Here is a 22287-nt window from a genome sequence, read left to right on the forward strand (position 1 = left end):
CCAGTATTGTTGTTAAAGTATTAAAGTGTGTGAGCTAAATGCTTTCAACAAAAAACCTGCCTATACATTTCCATGTAATTGTAGGTAGAACATATTAAAGAAATGTGAAGAATATATTAACAAATAAAATAAATCATTGCTAAAATAAGCAAATCACTATGTAATATTTGAATGGTTGCATTAACACTAAAAACAGTGCTGTTTTACATATTCGAGTGTAAATGAAATTCCCTAAATAAGCCATTTTTAGAAGTGATAGTGACTAAAGTCAACCAACAGAAAAGCTGGACTTGGATATCACAATTTTAGAAAAAAATAAATTATGTTGCATTTTATAATCTAGAAGTATATTTTCAATTGGTCCTGAGAATTTGAGCAACATTGGCAGGGCCACATTGTGTCAATCCCTAGTTGCAAATAAGGTTATGTTAAGTCTTTCTTCTGTTTATAAATTATGTACTTTGTTGGCTGAGTAGACCTCAGAGAGCGTGAAGAGTTCATCATGTAGTGCAAACCAAATTTACATGGAGGACAGATCAGGTAGATGGTCATGAGTGGACTGCTTAAATAAACTTTCACAGTTCAAGAGCTAAATCCCCAAATTTATGATCTTTCCAAACTTAGAGGTGACTTATTTGCAGTTCCAGCAATTCCTACTGTAATTTTCATGGTTTGGTAGCATTACAAAGCCAATTTATTAGCATCTGTGTGTTGTTTCTGCTTTTGAAATTGAACTCCATTGAAATTGATGATTTAGTGTTACCAACCAGGATAAATTACTTCTATCCATGGCCTTTTACCCTGAAGCAAGCTACAAATTACCCACATTTATTGAACTGTTTCATAACTTGCCAATGTGATCTACAAAATCTAGAACCATCCCATCACAGCACCAGAAATAATAAAAAAAACTCTGAAACCAATCTCACTAAGGAAATTCAAGTGGGATTAATAAAAAAAAACTGTCAGCAAAAATGATGGTACTCCTTTAAGGTCAAGTTTCAGTAACACACTTTGGTCTGAGTAAAGTATGATTTACGCAGGTGCTTCTCAATTTTTGGTATTCCTCATGAGTTGACTGAGTTATATAAATGATTATTTCACCATCCTTTTGTTTATTTTTAAATGCAGTCCAAATTTACAACATCAAAATCTTCTTACTTGGAAGGGAGTAGGCAATCTCACAAGCATTGGTCAACTATGAAAAGCTAATCAAAATTCAACAGAAGATTCATTTCTTCCATCTCACCAGAGAAACTCAAGTAGGGAGAAAAAGAAACTGTCAATGAAGAATGATGGTATTCTTCCAAGGCCAAATTTCAGTAACACTCTTTGGTCTGAATAAGGTAAGATTTACACAGATGCTTGTCACTCCAGTTTCAACAGCAGGGCATACTAGACATTTAATGGAATCTCCAAAGGTGGAAAAGTACTGACCTTCTTACCTTGATCTTGCTCCCTTGCATGTACAAAACAAATCCACCAAAGTTGTCAAAGGAGATTAGACTTGAGAATTCAATCCCCCACTGAAATATGACACTCATTCTACCCTCTACAATTTGGTGATGTATGTGAAATAAAATAGTTGGACAACACAAGACCAATAAAATTAAACCACCAAATTTGAATCCACCAAGTGTAAAAAAGAAAATCCCTCTAATTCTGCACAATGTTAAGTGCTGTCAATAGAAATAATGATTGTATGCAAATGACAAACCCAATTTATAGATAAATGACTGCATTGGAACTTAAAATATTACACCTGGAAAACTGTTGCATTAATATTGTGCAGGATGGGAGAGTGAGTAGTCCTGCAATATTTCAATGATTCATTCAAGGCAGGACCATTTCACGCAAGAGATTTCACGCAATCTCCTCCTCTAATTCAGCTGTGCTGTGTTAACTTTGTAGCTAGGAACTGTTGATTGGAGGGGGTAGGGGCAGAGGCAGAGTTGAGCAGGGAGGGGGTGCAGTATGTCTCAGTGTAAATGATAGGTATTAGAGGGGTTGCTGACTGTTTATGCAGGGTGGGCTCCTAGGAAGTGAGAGCTCAACAAAATGCAGTAGAAGAAGTCTACCAGTTGCAGTGGGACAGCAATTATGGGAAGTTACTTAAAGGGCAGAAGAAAACATTTTATTGAAGGCATTGGCAAAGATTTGGTGCTCAACAGGTAGGAGAGATCATAGTAAATGAATGGGTTCTTTATTCTTAGCCATCGCCAGAGTGCAATGGTGAGGAGGAGGAATAGGAGGGAATTGGTCCTGACTTCCCTCCAGCATTGTGAAGATGCAGTAGCCAGTGGTGACCCAGGTTGGAGAGGAATTTAAAGTCAAGTTAGCAGGTTTGCAGTTTGCCTTCCTACTATAAAATCCAGGACAAAAATGTTTATTACCTTTTGCTGCTTCTACCACCATTTCATATAGGTTTTTTTTTTAATTCTCTTTCATGTTTTGATTCCTCTAACTTTGTCCATCTTGGTAGCTATGCTGTTTTTTCCATAATTGACTGTATTTATCAATTTTCATTCATATTAGTCTCATTATCCTTCACAGTAATTCCAGTTGTCTACATTCACAAGACATTTACACTGAGAAGATGACAATCTACTCCAGAAATGCCAGTTTTAGCCAATCATGAGGGGAGGGGAAAGAACAGGCCAGAGATGGCTATTATCAATTCGAGTGGATGTTTCCTCCTGCAGCTGTTAGAGTTTATAAGTAAGAGGTCACCTATTTAAGATAGAAATGAGGTGTTTTTTTTTAAAAAGTGCATCATGAATCTTCAATGGATAGTAGAACCAGAGGCTTTGAGCATTTTTAAGGCAGAAGTAGAAAGGTTCTTAATAAGTAAGGGGATGAAAGTTTCTGGCAATAGGCAGGAACATAGTAATCTCAATTCTATCATATCAGGCATGATGACATACCTGTCACAATGTCACACAAAAAGCAAGATCACAGAGAATCCAAATGCAGAACACCAGAACAAGACTGAAGTTGGGATGCTTCCTCAGTACCTAACATAAAACAGCAAACAGAAGGAATCTTGCCTCAGGACTCTGAGATGGAGTCCTGACAATGGAAACAGGGTTTTCTAGGAGAAACTGGGACTGCTCTAGAGTTACCAGCTCAAAGCAACCAGGAGACAACATATACCCAGAGACAGACCAATAATCTGGCAACCAGGGTTCTTATACTAGTCTCCTGATGAAACTCAGGTGTGTGTCATTAGGCAAATAGTAGTGCATGGAAACCATGTGCTGCATGACAAGGCACCATCAGTGGGGATAAGGGGCAGAATCGAGAACCTAGCACTTGGAACTATGACAATACCAAGCTTGAAGGGACGAGTGGCCTACCTGCTCCTATGTTGTACATTCATAGGAATTAATTCTTTCATATTCAAATTTTATTGATTTTTTAATAGTAATATTTATGTAGATTTTCCTCTGTGAATTATTCTGATTTCACCTTTTCTGGGCTTTACTGGTAAGCAGATAGCCTGAATGTAGGCCCCATCAATGCATTACAGAAGTTTCTGGAAAGAGCACTGATGTGATTATTTGATTTTCTCCTCCCTTGTAGCTAGTTAACACAAGTTACCTTGGTGGGTTCCACAGCTGAAAGCAGAAACTGACTAGCTCTTAACACCTAACCCTGTTTTATATATTGTTACAGAGAAAAACCATAGTGCAGTTCTTTGGCCTAAGAACTTTTTCATTGCTTGCCTTGGTTTTCTTTCATTTCAATTAGACAGCATTGTATTTTCTCTTAAAAATGTGATTTCCTCGACTACTTTTGTTGAAGTCTGTTAAGTAATCACACTTTAATGTGCAGTCATTAACTAAGTAATAGACATTGCTGACAAAAGCAAACAAAGGATTGTGAAAGCTAAGCAACTGTTCAGGGAAGAGATTTGGTTCCTAGGAACAGATAATTTTGTTAAGCAATAAATCAACATATGTCTAAAGTGGTAAGTTACCATGATGCCAAACCTCCAAGAACTGATACAAATGTCAGAGCTACCAATGGACCGTGAGTTAACATTAGTTTTGGTTTCCTAATACTAATCTACACTCTGGTAATTATTTGCTTCTAAATGCCAATAATTATGGTGGATTCCCAGTTGTAGAGGTTGACAGTTCTATGTCGGTGAAAGCTAATATCCCAAAGCCTGACCTTATCTTAGCACTAATCGGTGTTCTGCAAACAGTAAGGATAGACAACAGACCACTGTTCGACAGTGATGACTTCAGTAAGTTTGGAACCTAATTAGGTTTCGCAACTTGCAAATTCACTGGCCACTGATGGAGAGAATTATTCAAGCGACAAAAAAAATCATCTGCACTGCTTCGTGCTTGGGGCAAGTCATAGAAACAAGAATTCCATTGCTCTTTATGTAACTAGAGTAACACCACATTCAAAGTTGGGAATGCTGATGGCTATACTTGTTTTTAGACAGCATTCCCATCTTCCGTGCCCACATGTGCATATCTTCCATCTTCCAGTGATCAACATCTGTGTTAGTTTGACAATGCCAAGAAAAACAGCAAGAAATTAAATGCTGAAAAAAAAATGAAATTAAAATCTATGCCATTATAGACAGTTCTTGAGAAATGTGATAACCACATAGGCAAGCAAGCAACTACTTGAAGTGACTTCCTTAAAAGGACCCATGATCACAACATAACATTGTTAGACCATCACATGACAAGCATTTTTCTTCGAAGTATTTAAAATTCCCACCACTGTTGTTGAACCAGAAATGGATAATCTCAGGATTTCAGAAGAAACTTAACAACCCCAGTTGATGCAATGGCCGATGTCATCCAATTTTGAAATCACTAAGCAGATGTTAATATGTGACATACTCTAATTTGCATATGACTGGAGTAGCTGGGGAGGGTGGATCAACAAGATGCACAAGTTTTAGCAGCTCTCCATGTCTCCTACTGGCTCATTATATCCCTAGACCCAGATACCAAAAGGATAAGACCCCACAGATGTTAGCAATGTGTTTGATAGAGTCTCTGCGTCAGAAGAGTAAAAGCCCACAACGTCCCAGGTAAAGTAGCAGGTTGGAACTAAAATTAGCTCTCTGGCAGAAAGCAACGGAAGTTGTAAGCTTTAGTGACCAGAGGGTAGAATACACCGGGGTTCCACAGGGGTCATTGATGGGTCCCTTGCTTTTTGTGGTATACATCAATGATCTAGACTTAAATGTAGGACCCATTCATAAGATGACTGCAAATTAAACCAAAATCAGCAGGTGTGATAATGATAAGAAAGGAAATTGTAGGCTTTAGGAGTAAATCAATGAACTGCTCAGCTGGGCAAATAAAATGTGGGAAATGGAAGAGTGAAGTAATGCATTTTGACAAGGTAAATGATACTGAACAGTGCAGAGGAACAGAAGGATCGATCCACAGAACCATGAAAGTATTGGGATGACATATAAGTTGGTTATGGTTATACCCTTATTGGTTGTGGCACAGAGTACAAAATCAAGGCTGCTATGCTAGAATTGTATAAAAAACACAGCTTGCATACAGTGTTCAGTTCTGCCACTACAATACCAGAAAGTTGCCAAAGTGTCAGAGATTTAACTGCAATGCATAAAATTAAGAGGCTGAGGCAGGGTGAACAACGATCTCTTTTCCATAGCAGTTAATAACTTAAGCAACACAAATTTGAGGTAATTGGCAGGAAGATCAGAGGGGTGTTGGGGACATTTTCTTTCACCGATTTAGTAGTATGGTTCTGGAAATTCATGGTCTGAAAGGGTGATGAAAGCAAAACATCTGAACATATCCAGCATCTATCTGGATGGGCACCCAAAGTAAACTGAAAGGCAATGGAATGAGAGTTGAGAAGTGGGATGATCTGAAGAAGCCTTTCTGTGTCCAACAAGGCACTGTGGGCCTAATGATCTTGTGCATAAATTTCTGATTCTTTATTTCTTGTTCCGGTGAAACATACTATGTGAAGTCTTCCTAGTGATACATGGGTCTCCACTGAACTCATCACTAATTCACCATTTGGATTCGCTTTAGGAACCACAAAGGATATTTCTATTCTTTTCCACCACGTTTTTCTTAAATCAATGTGACACCCATTTACCCAGCCTTGTACAATACCCTATTTTGCCTTTTTTTAGGCTTGTAGTTTCACAATATAGAACTCAGAGAATGGCTGAATTAGTTCAATGCGAGAATGCTTTAAAGTTTAATGTTATAGTTTACAAATTAGATGACCATTGATTGTCTTCTGCTGAGTGGCAAATCATGCCTAATGACACCTCTTTGTCCATATATCGCGCAATGAGGCAGCCAAGATAACCTTTAGAAAAGGGACAAAAGGGCTAAGATGGTTAGTTGACTACATGGAAGGTCTGTAGGAACCATATTCCTGATAAGATGAGTTGCCTAGGACCACATAGGATACTAGAGACATTAGAATCTTGAGCTTTCCTTTCACATTGAGCTGCATGGCTAGTTGTCTGCTTCACAGAGGATCGCAGCCTGGCTACATGGTGTGGGTCAGCACATTTCTGATATCCATGCATGTGCAGTTTATAGTGAAAGTCAGGAATAAATGAGGGGTCAGATGGCAGGTCATATGATGCCAACTCTGTCCCTCTGTCACTGGTCTCAGCACTGTGTCCAGAGGAAGAGCTCAGTTATGTTGAACTGAGAACCAGACTCAGCATTTCACATTTAGCCCTTCAGACTAGGCTGGTGTTGGGCCTCAGGACCTGGCAGCTGAGACCAAGTCCTCAGTTGTGGGTGGCTTTGCAGTAAGGCCTGGAGCTCAACTGGATCTGTGGGGGCAAAAAAAGTGTAGCTGCAGGATAACGTGTTGGAGGCAAGGAGGGGGGGACGGAGGGTGGTGGGGAATGTGAACTAGACTGGCAGGGGGGTAGGATCCAAAGCAGAAGTGAGGTAGATGGGAGGCTGGAAGTTGAGGTACAATTGGCAGAAACATGACAGGGAGTGAGGAAAGACTGTTGGATTAAATTGCATTTATTTCAATGCAAGAGGGCTGACAGGTAAGGCAGATAAACTCAGGGCCTGGATAGCTACATTGGAAGAGATATTATAACCATTACATGGTTACGGGAGGGACAGATCTGGCAGCTAAGTGTTCCAGGGTACAAGTACTACAGGTGGAATAGAAGTGGAGGAAAGAGAGGAGGGGGAGTTGCATTTCTGATTGAGGAGAACATCACAGTAGTAGTCCGAGGTGAAATTACAGATGGATTGTCCATTGGGGCTTTATGAATGGAGCTGAGGAATAAGAAGGGGATGATCACCTTGTTTGTATTGTACTATAGGCCTCCTAATAGTCAATGGGAATTAGATGAACAAATATTCAGGGAGATTGCAGAAATTTGCAAGAATAATAGGGTTGTCATAGTAGGGGATTTTAACTTTCCTAATATAAATTGGGACTACCTTAGTGCTAAGGGCTTAGATGGGGTGGAATTAACAAATTCAGGGAAGTTTCCTCATGCACTATATTGAAGGCCCTATCAAGGAGAGGGCAAAGCTCGACTTACTCTTAGGAAATGGGGCAGGACAAGTGACAGAAGTGTCAGTGGGGAGCACTTTGGGACCAATGACCATAGTTCTTTTAGTTTTAAATTAGTTATGGAAAGGGTCAGATCTGGTCCACAAGTTAAAGATCTAAATTGGGGCAAAGAAAATTTTGATAGTATTACACAAGAACTTGCAGGTTGAATGGAGTAGATTTTTGCAGGCAAAGGTATGTCTGGCAAGTGGGAGGCTTTTAGAAGTGAGGTATCAAGAGTTCAAGATCTGCAATGTTCCTGTTAGAGCAAATGGCAAGGCTGGCAGGAGTAGGGAACTCCAGATGATGAGGCTCCTGTCAGGAAAAAGGAGACATGGGTCAGCTTGGATCAAGTGAATCCCAGGAGTATAGGGAATGCAGTAGAATACTCAAGGAGGAAATCAGAAGGGCAAAATGATGGCATGAGATAGCTTTGACAGAGAAGATTAAGGAGAATCCAAATAGAATTTATGTATATCAAGAGAAAAATGAGTAACTGGGGAGAGAATAGGACCCCTCAGAGACCAAAGTGGGCACCAGGAGATGGGCGAGGTCCTCAATGAGCATTTCTCCTCTGTTTTTTACCGTGGAGAAAGAAATGAAGACTTTGGTCCTTGAAATAGTTAATGGGGAGATCTTGGGGATAGTCTGCATTACAGCAGAGAAGTTATTGGAGGTCATAAAACCTATGAAATTAGATAAATCTCCAGGGCCTGATCATATATATCCAAGAACACCATGGGAAGCTAGAGAAGAAATTGCAGAAGCCCTGGCTGAGATAGTGATGGGTGAAATGCTGGAATACTGGAGGGTGGCTAATGTTGTGCATTTATTTAAGAAGGGCTGCAAAGAAAAATCTGGGAATTATGGACCAGTAAGCCTAACATCTGTGGTAGGTCAGTTACTAGAGAGGATTCTGAGGGAAAAGACTTAGAAGCATTTGGAAAGGCCGTGGTTGATTAGAGATAGTCAGCATGGCTTTGTGCATGGGAGATCTCATGAATTCGAATGAGTTTTTTAAAGAAGTAGCCAAGAAGGTCGATGAGGGCAGGGTGGTAGATGTGGTCTATATGGACTTCAGTAAAACTTTTGATAAGGTTCCACATGGTAGGCTGCTATCGAAAATTAGATTGCATGGGATCTAGGGAGAGCTGGCTAACTGAATACAGAATTGGCTCGATGGTAAAACGCAGAGGGTAATGGTGGAAGGTTGTTTTTTGGACTGGCAGCCTGTGATGGGTGGAGTTCCCAGGGGTCAGTACTAGGCACATTGCTATTTGTCATCTATACCAATGATATGGATGAGAATGTACAAGGCATGGTTAATAAGTTTGCAGATGATTCTAAAATTGGTAGTGTTGTTGACAGTGAAAATTGTTATCAGGAGTTACAGAGGATCTTGATCAGCTGGGTAAGTGGGCTGAGGAATGGCAAATGGAATTTAGATTGGATAAGTGCGAGGTGTTGCATTTTGGGAAGACAAATGAGGGTAGGACTTTCACAGTGAATGGTAGGACCCTGAGGAGTGTTGTAGAACAGAGGGACCTTGGAGTACAAGTACATGGTTCCCTGAAAGTGATGTTGCAGGTAGACAGAGTGGTGAAGGTGGCTTTTGGCACGCTGGCCTTCACCAGACAGGGCACTGAGTATAGAAGTTGGGATGTTATGTTGCATTGTTAAGACGTTGGTGAGGACGCACTTGGAGATTTATGAAGATGTTGCCAGGACTTGTGGGACTGAGTTATGGAGAGAGGTTGAGCAAGTTGGGACTTTTTTCATTGGAGCATAGGAGAATGAGGGGTGATCTCATAGAGGTGTGTAAAATTACGAGGGGCATAGATAGGGTTAATGTGCAGTTGTTTTCCCAGGGTTGGGGAATCAAGAACTAGAGGGCATAGGTTTAAGGTGAGAAGGAAAAGATTTCATTGGATACTGAGGGGCAACTTTTTCTCCCAGAGGGTGGTCTTTATGTGGAATGAGCTGCCAGAGGAAGTGGTTGAGGTAGGTACAAGAACAACTTTTAAAATACAGTTGGACAGGTGCTTGGATAGCAAAAGTTTAGAGTGATATGTGTCGACCGTGGGCAAATGGGACTAGTTTAGCTGGGAATCTTGGTCAGCATGGACCAGTTGGTCTGAAGGGCCTGTTTCCATGCTGTATGACTCTATGAGAAGTAATCCAAATCAAGCACAACCTGTCCCAATATGTAGAGACATAGAAGATTGAAAGGTTTGTTAAATATTACATTGCTTCCCAGAGGGAAATTATTGCTTATTTCCTTGTAATTCCATTAATAAGATACATTACGTTTATCAAAGCTTTCATCAACTACAGTGTGGCTGAGGACCATATTTGGTATCAGATTCAAGTTCCCTTCCATCCCTGAAAGCGAAACCTTTATCCTTAACGCTCCTTTCTGAGTCCATAAATACAATAAAATTTCATTACCTTATTGCATACATCACACAGACTTCGATTTTCAATACATCTCAATCCCTCATTTATCATGATTACGTAGCTGCCAGTATTAATTTCAATTGCTATTTTAATTGCTTCCTGCAGTAACCTACTTAAAAAAATTATTTTCCTTTGCCTGGTTTAGTAAATTACCATACTTTTTAAGGTTTCATAATTATATCAAAATAAATAATTGATTAAACATGTCAAATTCACAGCTTAGTTTATTTAAATGCACATTGCATCAATTTTGGCAAAATGGCTAATGTAACTGATGACTCATCTTGCTGCCCTCTTCTCAATTTCCCACAGTCACAACCTATGACATCACTGAATACAAAAGGTAATCCTCGCCTTGCAGGCAATGAGGCTCATTCAACTGAATGGACATCTGTTCAAATCTAAGTTTTATTTGTCCTTTCTTTACCCTCATTTTTAAGCCTGAAGATGTTATTGAACTATATCGTCCATAGATGCTTGAAGCTCTCTAGAATTTTGCTGAACTGTCCATTTATTAAGCGTGCCTTTCGGAGCCAGAGGGCTATTTTATCACAATACCCATCATAGTTGAAGCCTATCCTATTTTCATCTGATGTCCAATTTTACACTTTCCAGAATTGGGAGGATTGCACTACTGGCAATCACTTCTGTCAGCACACTACAATAAGAGTGACCTGTCCTTTTGATAAACTCTACCATAAATGAATTAAGGTATAAATCATTTTGTTTAATAATCATTTTTCTATATCATCAGAAGTAACACTGCAAATGACAAGTGAATATTTTGAAATGTATTTCCAGGAAATCATAAAATTCACATGGATTTGCCTATTAATTCTATGATACAGTGTATTATCTGACAAAAAGTGAGAGGTTATAGCAATAACCAAGCTGTGTCTTTACAGCCAGCGAAGGGAGTAAAGGTGGTACAATAAATATGACAATGGAGCCATCAGTTATATTTTTTAACAAGTTGATTTTATAGTAATTTTAAGGCATGGTAATCTTCACTATGGTGTCAATTGGACCCATGTTTTCTGTGAATTTCTGAATTAGAAAGAAAATTAAGTTTAAGATGTAACTCTACAATAATCTTAAATCATAAATTTGCCTCCAGCTATCATGAGTTATTACTATGTTCCCGCTACAGTGGTAAGCACAGACAACAATCTGAAGAACCGACAAGGATTTTGAAAGGAATTGAAGTAGAATATGCGACACAGAGTTTGGTTCACTTGATTATGCTATTTGAATGAATTTTATGGTTATGTGTTGATTGGAAGAGATTATGTGAACAGTTGCAGAACTCATCCTTTAACTTTCCCCATTGCTTGTACATGTCCTGCATGCTAGTTGACATTGGCAGAATCTAACACACTACAATTTGTTTTACTTATATATCTTGCCAAGCAGCTGGCTATGGTGGAATATACACACATTTTAATTAATTGATTGTTCAAATAAGTGAACAATGATATTCTTTGGAAGGGATATTAAATATTAACCAATTCTTCTGTTGTTATTAAATATTAATTTTTTTAATTTTCAGAATACTTTTTAATGAATTGATATTGCATAAAACAATACCTAAACTATTACTGGCTATAGAACCCTGGTTACTGCTAAGTAACTGAAGAAATACATTCGTCTCTTTTTCCATGCTGTGAGGAATACAAACCAACTATCATAATCCTCAAAGTATTAGCACATCATAGACATGATTCATTTTTATTTAAAATAAACCAAATAGATACGAGGTTAGAAAATAATATGAATGACAGCAATTTTTTTTAATCCAATATATTGATTAAAGTTTAAATGTGATGTCTGGTTATCTGTACTTACAGTCACAGCTCTTGTGATCTTTAATTATAAAAAATATACTTTAGGGTTAAATATTATCCATGCAATTATCTTTCTTGCACAGAATCATACTTGTATGAAACTTATCAACTAATACAGGAGCTGATTTTAACATGTTGTAACAGAATAATCGGACTACTATAAAGTTGTTGTGATATAATGATTTTGTAACTTAGTATGGATTCTAATTGATATATAATTTAGGTTGTTCAGGGGGGTTCATCCATGCAATAGGATCTTAGAGAATGCACAGTCATTTAGATGACATGTGCAAATGGTGATTATAATAGATGTTAATTACCTCTGTGGCGATTAAAGTTGATAGAATATAAAAGGATAAATCACCTGAATTTGGATTGGGCATAAGCTAGTAGAATGGAGTTGATCTTTTTCTTCAGCTGGCAAACAGATACCTCTCCACTGAACAGTCTCGGTAAGACACACTGATCCCTGGAGATGTGTCACCTTGCATGTGTAAAGTTTCTCTCCTACTATTAGTGATCACAAAGAAAAGGCATATGAACCACAAGCTTTTTTCATAGAAACTTGTGATCCAAAAAGAATTTGAACTGACTTTTGAAAGAGTCCAGAGTATTTGCATTCACCACCCCCAAATGGAGCAGCCAGAAAGTGCCACACTGGATTAATTTTTGATGTTGAGAAATACACAAGTTGGCTTTATCTTTCCTTTTAAAGGGGTGACATGTGCTTTCATGATTTCATTTCAAGATATGAGATGGTAAACAAAATTTTGTTTGGTAAAGTTTCAAGGAGATCCATCTTTAGCTAAACCAAGACCTTGAATTTCACCATCATTTTACTTTGAATCGGCAGTGCCTGGCATGTCTCCACGGGCAGTTTATACAAGTCAAAAGCATCAGATCATTTGCCTTTTGTAGAAGTATGGGGTGAGCACTGGTGAAGGGAGTGATGGGGATAATGGTGATGATCATTGTGTTTGGGGATCAGTTCTACTTGTAACCCTACTAATTTGCTGGAGACCACTGTGGCCCTTGGTGAATCCAACTCTCTGATCACAAGAAAACTGCCTAGTCAGTGTTGCACCGTTCTACCCAAGAGACCTTCTGGAAAACTCCATCCCATGAATCTTCTACCCACCCAAATTCCATCTCTGCCCATAGACTAGCCTCCTCAGTCTGTTCATTTGATTGAGAAGCTATGCAGTGAGTTGCATTGATTTCAATGAAAGGTAAAACCATACAGCATATAGACATATTAAAATAGTTAATACTCCCAATTTCCCCCCTGGGAGGAGTAGTTAAAATTACTCTCCATATAATTGGTCTAGCCTTACACTGTTGAGATTATCCAAGTTCACTGCTTTCCTAAATGCCAAAAACCCAATTTCTGCTCCAGAGTTAGATCAGGGTCTGTATTTATAATCTGAACTTACTCAAAACTTTGAAAGGTGAAGAAACAATAAGATGAAAATAATTCAATGTTATTGCTGATGTCACTCCTGAACAGAGATAAGCAAGAAAACCAATGATCTATATTAGGGCCATTATACATCACTGTCACTTCTAATCCTAAGGTCACATGCAAATACACTGAACTGTTCAAGTTTCCTTGTGAACAAAGATTTTCTTTTCACTGAGTTGCCATATTGTAATAATGATTAAATTGAAGTATTTTGCTGAAATTATTGAAAAGATCAAAGGTAGATATGATGCAACAGAAGCTTAGCTAAAAGTTCCACAATTATTTAATAACATAAAAATACAACTCAGATTACTTAGAAATAATTTATTAATCTTTCCTTTCAGCGTTGTTTTTTTACATTAAAGGTTGGAAACATAGCCACGGTCCAACAAGAGGAAAGCTATGTTTTACTCAAATGGGGAATCAGAAACAAGTCCAAACTGTTTGCACCTCTGGTCCAAGTCTGCACTCGTAGTACTCAACATCTCTTAACTCTGACCTCATGAACAAATAAAACAGTGCCAGAGTAAGTATACAATGCAATGGCCAGGTTCATTTTCCAGCTAGTGATACCATTTCTTGTGATCCAAGAAAGAATGGCATGAGCAGGATAATTATTAACCAGTTAGTCTAAAATGTGTACTGTGATAAATTCTTGAAAACAGTATATGGGATGATTTCAACACTTCTTTAAAGGGACACACAGACATTAGAAATAACGGGTCTTTCTTCTCTAATTAATTGTAATTAGTTTATGAAGAAACATTATTGACCAATAAATGTTTTCAGTTTATAAGGGTAAACAATTGAACATAACTACCCTCATCCTTCTACGTGGTAGAGATAATTGGTTTGTGAGATGCCTTGTTGCAGCGTAAAGAAACATGGTTGATGGACTGATTGTCCTTTTCTTCTGTGTTCCAGGTTCTCTGATGTCCTTATTCTGTTGAACTGACTTCAACTTTTAAGTACTGTACATTTATCAAAACAATCAACACATATACTATTTAAGAAAATTGTTTGAGATTTCCAAACAGCACTCGCTCAATCTTTAGCACGTTGGTCCTACAAGCATTTCTGGAATCAGTCTCATTATAATGTGACCACCATACATCAGGAGGTGAATGTTGAGGGTGCCAGATGAGTTATGTATCTTTCATAAGATCCACTGCAACAACTCACCCAAGCTTCTTGGTATTAACAGTATGGTTAAAGACTACAATGTTCAAATATTTCAAAAATGGATGAATATTCTGTAATTTTTCTTCATTTACATTTGGAGCACCTGGAATATTCACATGAAAAGAAACCTTTGGGGATTAAAGGGATGATAGATGGTGCTCAATAATATTTGTAGTTGATCTATCAAAGGACATGGTTGATGGGCTGTCTGACCCTTTCTGTGTTCCATGTTATTTGATGTTTTTGTTCTCTGTTTAACTGATTTTATTCTAGTACATTTATCAAAATAATCAACACATAAACAAGTTAAGAAAATTGCTCGACAGTTTTTGAATAGCATCTGCACAATCTTGTGCGTGCTGGCTCTACAAACATTTCTGGAATCATCTCATTATGATGTAACCAGACTACTGGCATGGAAAATACCTGCAGCTGAATATCATAAAGCTCTTCACAAGCTATGAATTATTTTTGAAATACCATTGCATTGTTAAACAACAAGGCATACACACCTCTCCTAATGAATGTGTAGAACAACTATTAGCCTTGATGTGCTAGAAAATGCATGTGAATTGCATGAAAGATGCTTCATTTTCATTCTGGTCCCATTTTAAGCAGCAAACTAGAAGGCATTTCCAAACTTATTATGAATCCCGAATGCCAAACTGAATGTAGTGGTGAATGAATGTAGAACTGATGTGCCAGACTGCTCTTCGCTTTCCAGATTAATTATTTCCAGATTGTTACCATTTAAAAAATCTGAGCTGATGTCCAAAATAATGGCAATAAACCTAATAACGCAACAACTGTAAATCTTGGGCTCATTTTGAAGCAAATAAAAGTAAGTTTTTATGAATATCTTATGTTCAGACCAAGCATTTACAGTTCTTCTAACACTGATAAAATTTAACATTGTGTGCTTTGAGATGGAGAATATATATATTCACAGATGAGTACCTATACTTAATCACTGATGCAAAAACCTACCACTACATTTAACAGCCTTATATCAAACTGCACAAAGAATCATAGGTCATAAGTTTTCCTTTATTCTATAAGAACACTCTCCAGTGTTTATTAGTGTTTTCTGTGTTCAATGTTTTTTTTTGTGGTTTACTTCTGTGTTGTTAATTAATCATTAAAGCTAAAAAAATCTAAAACAAATCCTGTCTTTAAGTAAGTGTACACTAAGATACGGCAAAGCAGGTTGCTTGACTGTGTGGGATGCATTTGTGGTAAAAAAAAACGTACTGAACAAATAAGTTCATAGTAAAGTCTCTCCCTGAAATCTCTCCAGCTCAGTGTCATTGAGCTGATGCTCTGGCACACAAAGGAATTGCAAAAATTTCTGCACAGTTTTCTCCAGACTTGGATTTGCAAAATAGGGTTAGAGGTACTAGTAATCCAACAAAACTAAGGAAGAGGAACTTCGCTGAATTATGAAGATCCTACCCTGGAATAAGAGATGCTGTCTCAGAGATTAAGGATAAAGAGGACACCCAGAGTAATGGCCATGGTACCTTGGACTGGGAAGTGTTTCCAAAGAGTAAGAATGAACAATAATTATAAAATAAATGAGAAGAGATTACAGTTACAAACAGAAACTATTACTTAGTATAATTGGTAAAGGAAAAGCTATAAGTTTTTAAAGGGAAAGAGATAGGGACCTTAACCTGCTTATTGTAGGGGCTTCAATAACAAGGAAGATGGCATCCTTTATCAAATCCAACAAGTAAAAGTAACTCACTTTCTCTGTTTGCATCAGAACTGGTTAGTTCTGCTGCTGATTGCCCTTCTCAAATATTAACAGATTTTCTCTTTCCACCAACACTGCTTGATCTTTTGATCATTTACCAACATCTCTGACCTGCATTTCACACTTTTTACACGTCCCTTTCTGTTGTAGACCATAGACCATAAGGTATGGAAGGCAAGTTAGTCCATTCAGCCCATCAAGTCTGCTCTGCCATTCAATCATGGCTATTTTTATTCAACCCCATTCTCCTGCCTTCTCCCCCTAACCATTAACACCCTTACCAACTTTCTCTCTTTCTAACTTCCCTCAACCAGATAGCTTCATCAACGTGATACCACAGCAATCCTGCCCCACCCTATCGATGATATTCTCTTTGCCCTATCTGTCCTTTCCCTAGTCTCTTCACAATTCAAAACTAATTTATTTTCTCTCTTTCGTTGTTCTGATGAAGTGAGATTGACCTGAAACATTTACTATACTTCTCTTTCCACAGATTCTGCCTGACTTGCCAAGTGTTTACAGCATTCTCTGGTTTTATTTCAGATTTCCAGGATCTGCATTTTTTTTTGTTTTTCAGCATCCTTTGTAAACAGAATTGAGTGCCTTGAAATTGAAGATGAAGGATGAAGATCCAATCACTGGATCCATGTTAAGACCAAAAAATAGGAAAGAAGGTACACAATGCTAGGAGTTAAATTAACAGTTAGGATCATAGTTTTTGCTTCTGCCTTGTGCAACTTGGCATAGGAAAAAAACAAATTAAGGAGATAAAAATTTGTTGTGGCAAAGGAAGATTCTATACTGGTACCAGAACAACTTCAGGATGGAAATACACCTTGAGAATTGCCTCCACCTGAAGTGAACTAGGATTAGCATCCTAGTTGGAAGGATAAAAAAAAGATGGTGAGAAGTTAATTAAACTGGCAAGTGGCTAGTCGAGGCCAAGCGGAACAGATAGAATTAAAAAATTCCCAAGCAAGTGAAAAAAAAGAACAGAATTGTGTTTTGTGCATGGAAGGTAAAAGGAAACCTATGAGATGAAATTAAATCAGAAGACAAGTAAGACATGTGTGAGAATTAAAATTTAGAGCAGATGGATTGATTAAGGTAAGAACCAATTGAACTGCAGGATCAAACTCAACCATGCAACTACGTTAATGCCGCAGAGTGACTGGGACTGGAGCTGTAAATATCAAACTGTAAAGTGTAGAAAATCCATTCAATGGGAATAGAGCAGCATTAGTGATTGAGGATGCAATTAGTTCTCTGATATATGTTGATATAATGTGAGGTAAGCAGGTGGTAGAGACATAATGATAGAATTAAGAAAAACAAAAAGATTTAAACTGCAATATAAAAGAAAATTATTGCAGATGCTGTAAGTCTAGAAAATTGGTCTCTCCTCCCCTTCCTTTTTCTCTGCTTTCTAAAGTTTGTTTTACCTTCAACTTCTCTCAGTTCTGATCAAAGATCATTTACCTGAAATTTTGTTTATCTCTCCACAGATGTTGGCTGACCTGCTGAGAATTTCCAGCATTTTCTGTTTTTACTTAGGACTCTAGTAAGTTATGTAGGCCCCCTGGTGGCAAGCATGTGGTAAACACAGAGTAATTTGAATTTCCACAAAGGGTTTTCCATCTCTCCGGTCTCTCATTTAAAATCCTTGTTTTCTGTCTCTCAACTTGGAACATTAAAGCTGTATTCAACCAGACATTTTTCTTTCTTTCCTAGGTCAGCCTTTACACTGATCAATTTCTCAGCCTGGTGATTTCCAACACCACCTCAATTCATTGTACTATCTGTCCTCTGAGTTTATTGCCTTCCTATGCTCTCTTAATTTCCTTCTCCATACTAACTACTTGACCCATATTTATAAAACCCCCTTGATCCTTGTATCCCTTTGAATATTGTGTGCAGTTCTGGTTGCCAAGCAATAACAAAAATGTGATTAAGCTGGGGAGGGTGCTGAAAAGATTCACAGCAATATAACCTGGACTCAAGGGCTTGAGTTACAAGGACAGACTGGATAGGCTTGGACTGTTTTCCATGGAGCAAGGGAGGGGGACTAGGGATGACCTTATAGAGGTTTATAAAATTATGAAGACCGTAGATAGAGTATACAGTCACAGTCTTTTTCCCAAGATAGGGGAGTCTAAAATTAGAAGGCATGGGTTTAAAGTGAGAGGGGAGAGGTTTAAAGGGAATCGAAGGGGCAAGTTTTTCATACAGTAGGTGGTGGGTATATTGAAAGAGCTACCAGAGGAGGTGGTAGAGGCAGGTACAATTACAACTGTTAAAAGACACTTGGACAGGTACGTGGATAGGAAAGGTTTAGAAGGATATTGGCCAAATGCATGCAAATTGGATTAGAGTAGATAGACATCTTAGCATGGATGAGTTGGGCTGAAGGGCCTGTTTCCGAGCTGTATAACTCTATAAATCTTGCTGAATCTTGCCACATCATGTGCTTACCTAATCCCACCATCTCAATCGCAGAGCTATCTCCGCCCATCTCAATGTACTGCTCTTCATCTTTATTCCCCTGCTCTGCTTCCAAACCTCACTTCCCTGTGTTCAACTCTGGAAAAAAAAGCTTTGTACCAATTCACTTAAATCTGCTCATTCAAAATTTCACCTTTGGCTCATTATTCACCACTGTATATTTGCACCTGAGTGAGACCAGTAGGGCTCCCACACCCAAGCTCATTAGGCCAAACTTCAGACACTCCTGCAGCCCCTGCCTGACTTGCTGAGTGTTTGCAGCATTCTTTGTTTTTATTTCAGATTTCCAGCATTTTTCAGTTTTTCTTTTACAGACAATATTATATTCAATAATGAGTTAGACTTAATAGGTGTCAGGTTCATTTAATGTGAATGTTTAACTGCAAAGCAGCAAGTAAAATTTCAGACAGGCAAGGCTACTTCAATGGAATGAGGTCGAGTCAGTCTAGATTTTTTTTTAAATTCATGTTATGCACATCAGCAGCAAGGTCAGTTTTTATTGCCCACCCCTAACTGTCACTCTGGTGAAGATACTTCCACAATGTTGTTAGGCAGGGAGTTCTAGGATTTCAGAGCAGCAATAATGATCTACTGGCAATATATATTTCCAAGTCAGGGTTCTGTCTGACTTGGAAGGGAAATTGATTACTGAGTAAAATCACAAATCAGGCAGTTACCTGCTGCAGAACCAGCTTATGGCCCTACAGAGCAAGAGATCTGCTTGCCAAACTAAAACATGGTCAGCTGAATAATTAAGGAATAACATAAAATTGGAGAAAAAGAACAAAATTTCAAAAACAAACTACATAGATCCTGGTGAATAGCAGTGATACAATGAACAACAAAATGTAGAAACGGTGAAGCCTACACAAAGGGAAATACAAATAGAAGGGACTGTGAAATTAATTGAAAAACGTTTTCCTGTGACCCCAGGTAAGAAGTTGGTTAAGAGTAACGTGTACTCTTTAAAATTGATAATAGTGAAATTATTAATGAAAATAAAGAAATGGCAAAAATGCTAAAAAATTATTTTCCATCAGTATTTCCGTCAGAAGAAGACAATGAGCATGGTTGACATCCCAAATAAACTTTTGAAATGGGTGGGATCTCATCAAAGTTAACACAAGTTCATTTAATGTAATGCCATCGAAGCCTTACCAATCCCTTGGACCAGATCATTTCCATCCCAGGATTTTAAAGGAAATAGATATGAACATTGGAGATGCCCCAACTATGATTTTATAAAGTTCTCTTTATTCAGGAACAGCTACTTTAAATTGGAAACTTGCACATCACTCTACTAATCAAGACAATTGAGAAAGAAAAATCAGCTAACATTTAGCCTAACATTCATTGTTAGCAAATTACTAGAATCTTGAAATCACTAAAATTACTAGAATTATGAACAGTGTGACAGGACATTTTAAACAACTTCAGATGATCAGAGAGAGCAGACATGAACTTAGAAAGAGTAGCCTCTTAGAAAGAGTCTGTTAAACATGTTTGAATTTTTTGAAGGGGAAACAAAAATAGTAAGCATTCGAATGCCAGGGTTGTTGCTTATGTGGACTTTCAGAAAACATTTGACTAAGTTCCTTACAAGTGACTGTTAGTTAAAGGTGAAGCTAATGGAATTGAGAGAGAATAATAGACCTGAGCAGCAGAACATAGAGAGGCAGGTATTCTAAGTGGTAGAACATAACTAATAGTGTTCCACACTATGTCAGTGACTTAGATCACAGGATAGAGAATCACATATTTCATTTGACGCAAAGATGTACTGCACTTTAAAAAGGGGAGATGAAAGCATAACAAGGACATATTAATAAATTAAACAAAAATGTGGCAAATTGATTTCTAATAGAGGCAAGAGTGAATTCAACCACTTTGGATCTTGAAAGGATCAGAATAGTATACTTCAAGTCATAAAAAGCTAGAAGATGTGAAGATGCACAGAGGCTTAGTGATCCGTACAGTGATCAATAAAATGCCATGGTCAAAAACAAGAAAATAACTAAGATTCCTGTTTACCAATGTAAGCCAGTGGTAAGCTTACCACTGTTTTCTTTGTCATGACATTCCTCATCTGGCCACAGATTTAAGGAGATACTGTGCCAAATTAGCTCACTACCAGGCTAGCAAGGTTGGAGCCTCAGAACTTCACAAAATTAATCATGAGGCAACTGTGAAATCCTGATCTTGAATCATGCTAGTTGAACATTTGATGTCAAGACCACCTCATGGGCAAAGAAGTGGGAAGCCAATTCCCTGGTTAGTATCTGATTGTATTCTCACCACTATATTGACCACAGAATGAATAAATAGCAGGCAGAGAAAGAGTAGGCCAGGCTAGAGGCTGATTCCAAAGCTAGAGGCACAGAACTTCAACAGTAACTATTTGCTTCTGGAAAATATAATACAATTAGGCAATGAACCTTGAATACATAAAGACAATTTCACAGTTGTCACCAACTTACTCATCACCAATGCTGAGTCTAGGTTTTTGGGTATAGGGTTTTAGTAAAGAGATATTCAGGCTGTGAGGCCAGTTTCTCTTACTCTCTGGTGCAGACAACAATATTTATCTGGTGCTAATTTTCCTTTCTTACAATAACCTTGGATTATGACTAAGGATTCCTAATCATGATGAAAACTGCTCAGGCACAAATGGCGAGGAATGCAATTTACTAGCACCAGTTCTCTAGCCACAAATCCCATATAAGAACAGTTTTACTGGGCTAAATCATAGTTTGAACATAGAATACAGCATACTGGTGATCATATCTGGATGAAGTCATGCCTATGTTCAGCACTCCCATTCGACATTCACCTTGGATGACTGTGGCTGAGGGATATGGGCCAAATGCAGGAAAATGGGACTAGCTTAGATGGCTATCTTGGTTGGCATGGATGAGTTGGGTTGAATGGCCTGTTTCCGTGCTGAATGGCTCTTTGATCTTCTTGTGTTGGACCTGGCCCTAGTAATATCACTAGTCGTGCAGTGCACACTTTCATCCTTGCCTACATAACTTGCAGCTTTTGGAGCCACTTTTGAATTTTGATGATCACTTGCATTATTAGTATTTATGTCTACTTAGAGGGAAACACTACTGGTATCAGAAGACATGAATGGGTAGCTTCAGAAGTGGCTGCAGGCTGCTGAAATGCCTTCCAAAGTCCACAGAGTGTACTTAAACTAACAGGGAAAGTTTTCTCCAGCATTTAGTTGCTGAGAAACTCCATCAGGAACCATGCAAATTCTGTTGATTCTGGGTGTAAACTACCATTACAATTTTTCTCAGATATCTTTGGCTAATTTCACGATTTTTGTTTTATAGTGATTGCTATATGCAGCATGAGTTTGGTGCATCAAAAATAGGGTAAAATTCTCACGCCAGGCAATTGTGTATTATGGTGGTTACTGGAATAAATATAAATCACCCTCTTACCATCCCACTAGCTAAATAATGCAATGTAATCAGCTTCCTCTCAACAAACTGTTTCATTAGTCTGCATGT

At 38.1% G+C, this 22287-nt stretch overlaps 1 protein-coding gene across 1 annotated transcript in view; it reads right to left on the reverse strand.

Annotated features, from left to right (window-relative positions):
- vwc2 (von Willebrand factor C domain containing 2) overlaps positions 1-22287 on the reverse strand; it is an 83934-nt gene that overhangs the window by 57894 nt on the left and 3753 nt on the right. The gene's annotated exons all lie outside the window — the stretch shown is intronic.

Source organism: Pristis pectinata, chromosome 5, assembly GCF_009764475.1.
Source record: "Pristis pectinata isolate sPriPec2 chromosome 5, sPriPec2.1.pri, whole genome shotgun sequence".
Lineage (NCBI taxonomy): Eukaryota > Metazoa > Chordata > Chondrichthyes > Rhinopristiformes > Pristidae > Pristis > Pristis pectinata.